Raw genomic sequence first — 10060 nt, 5'->3', positions numbered from 1 at the left:
GCCCCTCCAGGGAAGAATAACGCCAGCCCGACACATGGCATATGAATTTCCCGAGGACTGAGAGCCAACTGGATTTCTTGTACAACTGTATCACTTCATACATCTGTGGCCTTGTCAAGGCCGATGGAATGAGTCCATCTCCACCAGTACCGCAGGGCTACGCGGGATGAAGCGGGAGGAAAGTACCAGACTGCCCAGGCATTTGCTGCTGCCTTTTGAAGGCTGGTACTTCACCTGCAAGCTCTGTAGAAGCAGATCCCAGCAGGTGCCATAAGCCCTGTGGATCCACTGAAGGCCCTTGGACAACCTCAGCTGCAGCGTGCTTAGTGAGGCTGATTTACACCAAACCAAGGGTCTAGTTCTCCACACTAGAATTTGATGCAAAGATCTGAAAAAAAAAAAAAAAATACATGATAATCGTGAGTTGTCCACGTCCCAGGGTCACTCGAGCAGCCCACACTGCAGATGGAGATGCAACAGACCTACAGCTGCACTTGACTTTGGCCCCACCTTTTGGGTAGGTGTCTGCTAAATTGGACACCGCACTTCAGCAGAGCTCTCCTCCCCGTGCTTTCATGGTGCTGCTGGGCCCTGGGAGATCTCTGCTTTGGAGCTTCCTCCTGGTAGAGCTGTGTTAGCACTTGGCTTCAAGTTTACTTTTTCCATCATTCTTGAATTAAAGAAAGCCAAGTGCAATCTCACACTTCTGCTGTCGATTCTATTTTAGTCCATCCACTGAGCGGCAGTTAGCATGGGTTTGGGCACCAGTGCAGCCCAGTGGCTCCAGCACACCTCCATGCCTGCCTGATAGACCTTCATCTGCAAGTCTGCTCAGATATCAGCTGGGACATCAGGCTTTCACCTCCCCTCCTGCTGCAGGGACACATCCAGCTGTCTGGGGCCTTGCTCCTGTCCCCGCTGCCCCATCTGGCTGCCTTATGTTGGGTCAGAATTAGCAAAAGTGTTAGTGCCACTCCATTTTCCAAAAAAAGTTGTTTTCTTAGTTTTTAACTACATGGAAGCTTCTGTAAAGCAGTTTTCCATGGGTGAAGTGGATTTTCCATAGGAAATAATGAAAATCTGGGGAGGAGAAATGAGTCAAAAAAAACTCCTTTGGGTTTTGGGGGAGTTTTCCTTGTCAGGCTTAGGAGGAGGGGAGAGCAAGACAGAGTAGAGCAGCTCTGCATCTTCTACAGCAGGTTGTGAACAACGTGGTGTGTCCTGCACCCACTGAGATGTAGGACCCTGGATCTAGAGCAGGTTGGGCAGAGCCTTTCCCAGTCGTCAGTGACATCTCATGCACCCACCAGAGTCCTCCAGTTTGATGACCTGCAACCACATATGTGGTTCACCTACTCACTTTGTCCCTGTTCCTCGCCGAGCTCAGCTTTGGGAACTCAGCACCAGAGCCTGGCTGGTCATCCAAGAAGACACAGGTGAGAGAGGACAACTGCAGTAAATCCAAGCCAGCTGTAACCATATTCCCCTTGAAAGCTGTTGGTGAAGCCCTAGGGAAAAGCTGAGCTGTAGGTGACTTCTCTCAGCCCAGACTAACCAGCAGTGCAATTTCAGTCCTGATGGCAGTTTCCAGAGTTGTGCTAGTCAGCCATATTCAACTTAAATTGTGCACTTATTGTCTCGGTGGGCATGATACACCAGGTTTCAGAAATACTCTTGCATAGAGAGAGCCTCCAAGAAACCCCAGCCCATGCAAAGGGCACCCAAAGACAGTATTTGAGGTATCCCTATACAGTGCTACCGTCTCCCTTTTCCGTATCACCCCTCAGCGATCTGTTTACTGCCTGCAGCTTCCTCCCAGCTCAGCCTTTGAAGGCAGCGAAGCTCTGCCAGCTGCGGCTCTGCCTGCCTGGCACGTCTGGCTGCGCGCTCCCTCCTGCTTTCCCCTGGGAGGTGTTGGAGCAGCTCTAGCTGTCTGCCCGGGTCATCTGCCAACCAGGTTACCTCGCAGCAACCCGGGCTGGCTGGAAACGGCAGTTCCTCCCACGGGAGACGCAGTAGGATTGCTCTCGGTGACTGTGGGGAGCTTCTGCAGTGGTTGGAAACAAAGGAATTTTTTGGAGGTTCAGGCCAATGTATGTAAAGCACCCAATATTTGGATGCCTTTCTAAATTACCTGAGTTGCTTTGATCTGCAGCTGGGACTGGAATTTTCATAAGAAGGGGTATTTACTTATCTCTTTAGGTTACGTTCAAGGTCTGCCTTGACCTGAGAAGGGACTCGGATGCCCTGCTAGAGAAAACCCAGGCAGAGTGTGGACCTCTAAATTACAGATTCAGCCCTGCTCACCTACGAGCAGCAGAAAAGAAAGGTTTATCTCCAGTTCCTCGCTCTCAGAGCTACCTGGGGTCAGAGATGGGATGCTGGATGCAAACTACGTATCTGATCCAGCCCTGTATGGGAGCATCCCAAGAGCTCGCTCCAGGGACGTAGAAACAAGCTGAACTTCAGTTAACAAACCATTAGTAAGAACCAAGACGTGGACTAAAGCAGTAAAGCAAGAAGACCGACACTTCCAATAGCCAGGACACACGTGCCTGGGACAGAGCCGCAGACGATAGGTGGGAGAACAAAACTTAAAACCTCTGCAACAGCCTGTATCTATGAGAAGAGCCAGGGATGCTGTGAGGAACGGGAGAGCCGGTGATGTTCTGTGAAAAGCACTTTATAAAATTCCCTGAGCACTGCAGGAAAAAGCCTCTTTTTTTATTTTTTTGTTAGAATAAAAGGCCAAACCAGAACCAGTATACCAAACTTGTACCAGAAGAAAGGACAAGGGAGGCCTCGGGGAGCAAGGACAAGGTGAGGTCCTGGGGAGTCCCTGGGGTAGAACCTACTAGGGTTCCTGGGGAGGGAGACTAGAGTCATCAAACCCAAGCTAGACTCCTTGTCCCCTTTCAAGGGTGACACAGAATTATCTAGGGATGCAGTTCTTATTAAGAATAAAAAAAAAAAATTTCTTTGCTTCAATGCCAAAAAGTTAAATAAAAATAATTCATGGCCAGATTAATGGGAGAGAGAAAGTCATTAGAAATCAAAAATGAGATAATTCTGCAGTAGACATGAGTGATGGTGAGAAATAAGTTATATTTGGCTGACATTACTTAATTAGTTGGAAACATGGTGCTTTCTTAAATTTTCTTTGGTGAAGCTTTTAAGCTTTTGACACATAAATTCCCAGCTAAATAACCTGGATGTCAGAGCAGCCAGTTGCGTCTTCTCTGCCAAGCCATTTTTTTTTTTTGAGCAGATTATTTTAAAACTTCATTCCTTTGTCCAGGATTTTGGTTGCTACCAGGGCACGGCATGTAATTTCTGGCAGGAGCCCAATTTCCAGGTCAGGCTTTGTTCCTGGGGACAGCTGGTACCGATGTCCTCCCTACTGGCTCCTGGTGGGATGGGGAAAAGATCAAGCCAAGACAAATGGCGATGCTTTCGTTGCCGTAAGCAGCCTGAATAGCCAGCGATACTTAGCACTGCCGCAGTGCTGCTCATCAAGCACCTCAGAGGACTTAATGAGCACAAATTACTTCTCACGATCCCAGCTGACTGTATAAATAGTTGCAAATAATATTCCTGGAGGATGCTCTTCAGTTTTTAACTGAGCCGTTACGGTGACAGCGGCCGATTCTTGCCATCCTATTTGTAAGCCCCCAGAGGGAGAGGGGGAATTGTGAAGGCAGAAGTTGAGATCTAAAAACCCTTTAGGACTGAATCAGGGTCTGCTGGAAAATAAGGGAAAGCAGGAGTAAATAGCTTAGCGAGAGGAGTTGAGAAACAGCAAGATCAACCAACTTGTTGTGTCTTTGGTACCAGTTGCTCCCTCCCAGTGAATTAGGGTGTAGGACCCTGCAATGATCTGGAACGGATGTTTTAATAAAATCGATTATAACCTGCAAATGAGGGAACTCCTGATTGACGGGAAGCTCTGAGGACTTGCGATGGCCACGAGGTTTTATCCCAGCTGAAGGTACCAACACTAACATTTGACACAAGAATTCCTCCCTTGAATAAAGAGGCCATTAAACAAGGTGCTGAACGCTTACCTCGCGTAGAAATGTTTGAATGATTTATAACTAATTAGTCAGTATTATTACCTTTTTAAATATATGCATTAGGAAAAGAGTTAACACCGTGGTTCTTAACCACAGAGAGAAATTGGAGGATAATAAAGTTTAGCTTTAAATAAAGCTATTAAGGGACAGATCTAGTGGCTAAGTAAGATTTTTGAAGGGGAGAAAAAAAATAACAAAAACTCAGACAGAGAAGCAAAGCAATTCCTATTGCAGTATCCTGGTGGTTAGGGGACGGGGACTGCCAGCAGGACAAACCCTCAGCCAGCTGCATACCAGTCCCAAGGTAAAAAAGCACTCATATAATGAGTTCTTCCTGAAACCAGGCCCTGGTAAAAGCTTTCTCAAGCTTCAAGGTTGTTTTAAATACATCATTGTGGTCCAAAGCGCAATAAACTTGAAGCTACCTACAAAATCCACCAACTTCTTCAATGGCTTTGTTAGTATGGACTCAACTCCAAGCTTTGCCATCTCTCTTTCGCCTTTGCAGATCCTGCCCAGATGTTTCCCTAGTGCTTACAGGCCACCCCAGCTCTTTCTTCCCTCAGTTCTACCTTCCCTCACTCTCCTCAAAAAGGTCTCCACGCCTTCCAGGTGCCCACAGCACCAGCCCTTTCAGGCTAATTCCTCCCTGCTCTGTCCTTTCCCACCCCTGACATCTGCATCTTTGCAGCGTGACACCCTTCCGGGATGCTGGCACCAGAGCCCAAGCACCTTTACTAGAAACATCACATTCATTTGCACAACCTGGAGACCTGGTTGAGTTTTTAGGCTAAACCAACAGTTCATCACCTTTCTTCCACCGACCTAGAGAAAAAGTAAATCCACCTTAGTTATCACCATCATTAGCAGCAACCTTTCAACAGCTGCCTCAGCCTCATCTACCTCTTCATCAAGCCATTCTCCTTATTCAAGAGCTTCCTCCTTCACCTTGGGTCCCCAGAGCTACTAGAAGACCCTTCAGCCCATCTTCCCTTCAGCCCATCTTCTTCAGAGCAAACACTTCGCTGTATTAAGGATGTGACCCCATAAGCCATACAGACACCCTTATTTTTATCTTCTAGATGCTCTTGCCAACACAGCACTTGAGAACATGGCCCAGCCCAAACCGGGGGAAGATCCCCAGTATCCCCAAGCCCAGGCGCCTAAAGGGGATGCAGAGGACAGGACGGATACTGAACCCCACAAGGACTTACCTTCCCTTCCCTCTGCATCACCAGTCCTCTGTGAAGGAAAAGCACCCACGCTCTTTCCCTCCTCCCACCAAAGAGCTCTTATAAAATACAAGAATGAGGGACAGCACTCCCTGAGTTGCTGCAAAACCAGACCTCGGCCGCCTACAGGATTGACATCTGCTGGGGCATTAGCAGAGGAGCACCTGGCTTTGGATGCAATCAAGGTGAGGTGAGAATGAGGTAACAAGTTGCTCAACTCCATCAAGCTGAGGTCAGCTCGAAGCACACCCAGCTGTGCTGCTCAAAAGGCACGTGGGAATTTTAAAGTAAAATCTACACATATATATATATGTATTTTAATACTGAGGCACCTATCGAGTTTAATCATGGCCAGAGCTTGGGAGCAGCTAATTACAATCCTGACAAGCTGGAGGTTTCCAAGCTGAACTCTTCCTAAATCGCTGTATTAAATCTTGTGCTTACTTTTTGACTCCTTTTCTCGAAGGTCTCTGAAAAATGGTCAGCCTGAAAGACTCCCATCAATTACTCTGCACCGGATGCAAGACTTGCTAAGAAAAATTAAATTCTTTTAATTCAGTTTCGTTAAGTGGCAATTGCTGCCTTACATAAATCTGTAATGTTCTTTAGGCACTGCTTGGTATAGCACTGGCCTGGGACTCTTCTGAATTTAATGATAATGAATTTTTATATCATAAAGTGCTGAGTGTGTAGTGGAGCAATAGCAACCACTGGCCCCAGAGGTTTGGACCAGCATCACTACTGTAAATGCAATACTTTTGAAAAGAAACTTGGCACGGAAATGTTCCCCACCACCGGCTATAAAGGACTGAATTTGTCCTCCAGCATCCCTGACGCAGGAGTTTTTGGTTTCACCAACCACCGAGCCCATCCGGCTTGTGCGGCAGGGCTGAGGGCAATCCCTCAGGTCTCCTTCACTGAAAGAGTGTTTGATGAACGCGCGTTCAGAGCGGTGGTGGAGTCTCTGACTCTGGAGACATTCCAAACCTGCCTGGAGGCGTTCCTGTGCCACCTGCTCTGGGTGACCCTGCTCTGGCAGGGGGTTGGACTGGGTGATCTCCAGAGGGCCCTTCCGACCCCCACCAGTCTGTGATTCTGGGTGATGGGACAGATCAGCCCCCACAACCCAACCGAGCAAAACACATCCACGTCCACCACCCAGCAAAGCCTCCGGCTCCCAAACCCAGCCCTGTGCCAGGTGGGAGCTCACGTATGGGATTAAATCCCGTGGGCTTCTGGGCTTTGCCACGGGGCCACCACAACTGCAAGGACATTCACTGGTGGACACGCAAGCGTCGGGGGGCAGCACCACCAAACCCACGTGGGGAGGCCACCTCCACCTCCGCAGCCTTGAATGAATACAACCGTGCCCAACGCTTAGTAAAATAGAGCTTTTATTTGTTCATACAAATAGTATGAATTATCAGAATTTCATTTTCCTAGAAACATCTTTCTCTGTGTAAAATTAATTTGTGTTGTACATACCACAAAATACTCGATTTACATTTTTTTTCAGGTTTTCTTGTTTGTGGTTTTTTTTTTTGTTTTTCCTTATGTTTTGTTCTTTTTTTTTCTTCTTTTTTTACAAATTGGCTACTCTACAGTACCGTGTTAACGGACAACACATCACTAAAACCTGCACTGCACTTCTGAACACGGGACTGAATGAAACTCAGCCATAAATTAATGTTATAAGGCGGGGGCGGGAAGAATAAAAAAAAAGAACGTCTAATCACACCTCCGAGCTTAGCTTCAAAAAAAAAAAAAAAAAAAAGGTGTGTTAAAAAAAATGATGACAATAGCGCTGATTCTAGTATTAGCCACCACACCGCGGGGAATGCACCTTCATTGTCTTATTTGTTAGGTAAGGCCTTTACGTTAAAAGTAGAGTGCAGACTTCATTACGCAGGATATCGAGCCAGGGCTAACAATTTGCTTAAGGTTAGAAGAGTTATTATTCCCTCTCTCTAGTTCCCCTCTCCTACAAGATTGCTTCATGAGAGCATTTTGCAGCAGGGCTCGATTATACAAATTACGCCCGCGCTCTGCCGTAGAGCTGAGGAAGGCACGGGGATATTAAAAAGTGGTTTCCAAAAAAACAAGCAGGAAGACGGAGGGGATGCGGGAAAACCTCCCAGCGCTCGGGAGCAGGGAGGGAAGCACGGGGAGAGGGAGCCACGCCAAGGCGGGGGATCCCGGAGGCTCTCGCCCAGGAGCTTGTCCAACGGCCAAGTGGAGAGGACGAGCATCTTTCCATACATTGCGTAAGCCGGCTAGTAGGAAGACTGAGGTTTTGGCAAACATAAAGTCACTCTTTTCCACCAGGAAGTACCTTTTTCTCCCCCCAACCCCTCACCCCCTGCAGCCCCTTCCCCTCAGTCCCCCACAGCAGCAGGGTTCGGGATGAAGCAGACGTGCTCGTGCGTTCACCGCCTGTCCTGGCAGCGGGGACCTGGCCAGAGCTAAACCCAAAGACCCCAAACGCGCGGAGATCCAACCACCACTCGAGTTTGCAGCTGCGTTTTGCAGGACGGGGCCAGGGCGGGGGGGGGTTGGTGCGTGTGGTCCATCAACCTGCGCAGCCCAGCAGGTCCCACACTCACAGCTGTGACCTCCGGACGTGGGACTGCGGCAGCCTGAAGTGTCGCTTCGTTGCTAGAAACGGCTCAGGGCAAAAAGAGGAGGATTTGACCAACTTTCCCTTTTTGGTAGGAAGATGTGCTTGGAGGCAAACCCCCCACGGAGGCATTTGCATCCTGCTCCCAGCAGCTTGGTCCTGGTATTAACGCTCAGCATCTCCCCTTCCTTGAGGACACCCCAGTGAGAACTGCACCCCGTGCATGAACCCACACAACCTCACCGGCACTGACGGGGGCGCGAGTCCCTACATCCCTTCGGAGCTGTGACACCGCTGAGCCCAGCCAAGAGCCCTCAGGTTCAACCACAGCACCGAAGGGCAGAGCTTCACCTGCAAATCCCTCCCGCGCACCCAGAGGAGGGTTTGCTCTTCGCCGTGTCCACCTGAGCAGGCCCAGATCAAGACCCAGGGAGAGGAATCCAGGCTCCGAAGAGCCCTTTCACCACCGAAGAGCCGCAGCAGAGAGCTGGAAGGGGCAGGCAAGGGCAAGGAGGCTGCCAAAGGAAAGGAAACATCTGGGAAACGCCACCGACTGCTCCCCACCGCAGCTGGGCACGGCTCGGCGATGTGATGCTCAAAGGTGGTTTGCTATGGGCGGCTGGGGAGGGGTGCAGGGGATGGACAACGGGCAACGCTTATGAAACTGGAGCATTAACTCAGCTCCTGCGTGCTCTGCCTGTTGGTGCGTTTGCTGTTTGGAGTTTCACTGCCTTGCTTTACGCAAGCGCTCACCCGGTGACGCCATGAGATCTATCCCGCAAGCCCCACGCTGGGTGCGGGACGTCCTTTCAGTGCCCGCACGTGAGGGACACGGGGTCTTTGCTGCCCAAAGACAAGACGGCCCTGCTTCTGTTAAAAATTCAAGGAGCAAAGCACTTCCACTGTCACCTTTGCTCCGAAAATGTTCCAGCTGAGCTAGCAGAACCTGCGACAGTATCGATAAGGCATTGGACACACGTGGTATTTATCAAAACCTCCTGAGCACACGGAACGTGGCTAGAGCTCTCAGGAGAGCCTCGCCAACCTGTCCTAACCCCCCAAGGCATTTGGTTCCATCTGAGGTGAAGGATCTCCTCGTTATTGTACCTGGGTTGATGGCCAAGAGCTTGGAGTCTCCTGTCCTGCCTGGTTGGCCTCCCCTGCGCTCACCTGGGCTGCCGGGAAGGCACCTGGCCGTGCCTGGGCTGCCACCAATGCCCCAACCCAAGTACAGCCCCCTGCTTTTCTCCAGATTCATCCTCCTTGGCAAAGCAGCACTTCTTCCAGGCTCCAGGCAAACGCTGCTCCTTGGGAGAGACCATGGATAAGGTGCTGGACCAAAACGCCAAGAGGGCCAAGGCTGATGTTCCCCAGTCTCGTGCACCGGGGGCCGCTCCGGTGGCTGCAGGGCTGGAGGTAGCACTGGCCTGGGACACCCTCCACGCTGGGAACGGCTCCCAGCAGAGACCTGGCATTTTCACGTTTCTCTGCCAGCATCCTTGGTGTGCGGACGCCGCTCCCCGCGCTGCCGGCACAGCCACCACCCCGCGGCGCCCTGCGGGCACGGGCAGCCCCGCAGCGACGTTGCCTGCGAGTCGTTCCGACCAGCGCCGAGCGCGTCACGTACAGATAACGTGCGTTCTTACATTTGTCCCACAGTGAAGATTTCCAATGCACAGAGGGACCGGGGGAAGGAGCCTCCTCGACAAAAGGCAAAAAAGGAGAAGCACAGTGAGGAGCCAGCTCTGCCCCACGCAACGGGCTCCTCGGCTTCTCTGCTGGAAAACGGGGACGTCACCCCCCCGGCAGGGCCCTGGGCAGGAGCTGTAGGGCTTGGGGTCCCCCACGCTCGCCAGCCGCCGGGGAAACAGGCTGCCGCTCAGCAGAGGTAGGTGGGTTGCAGGGAGATGCCCAGCCTCCCTCCCCACCCTCCCCAGAGAAACCCACCCCGGGGGCCACGGGACAAACTGGGAAGCTGTGGGACGAGGGAGCACAACAGCGGAGCAGAGACTGGGACACCGGAATAGGGAAAGCAAGTGTTTATAAAGGCCAGATACCCGTAACAAAAATAAATTTTGTGCTTTCCCCGCCCTCCCCGCCCCTCCCCTGCCACCCTCGCTTTTTTTGATTTTTTTTTT

The sequence above is a fragment of the Chroicocephalus ridibundus genome, chromosome 14 (genome assembly GCF_963924245.1).
Source record: "Chroicocephalus ridibundus chromosome 14, bChrRid1.1, whole genome shotgun sequence".
NCBI lineage: Eukaryota > Metazoa > Chordata > Aves > Charadriiformes > Laridae > Chroicocephalus > Chroicocephalus ridibundus.
This window is presented reverse-complemented; position numbering follows the sequence as displayed.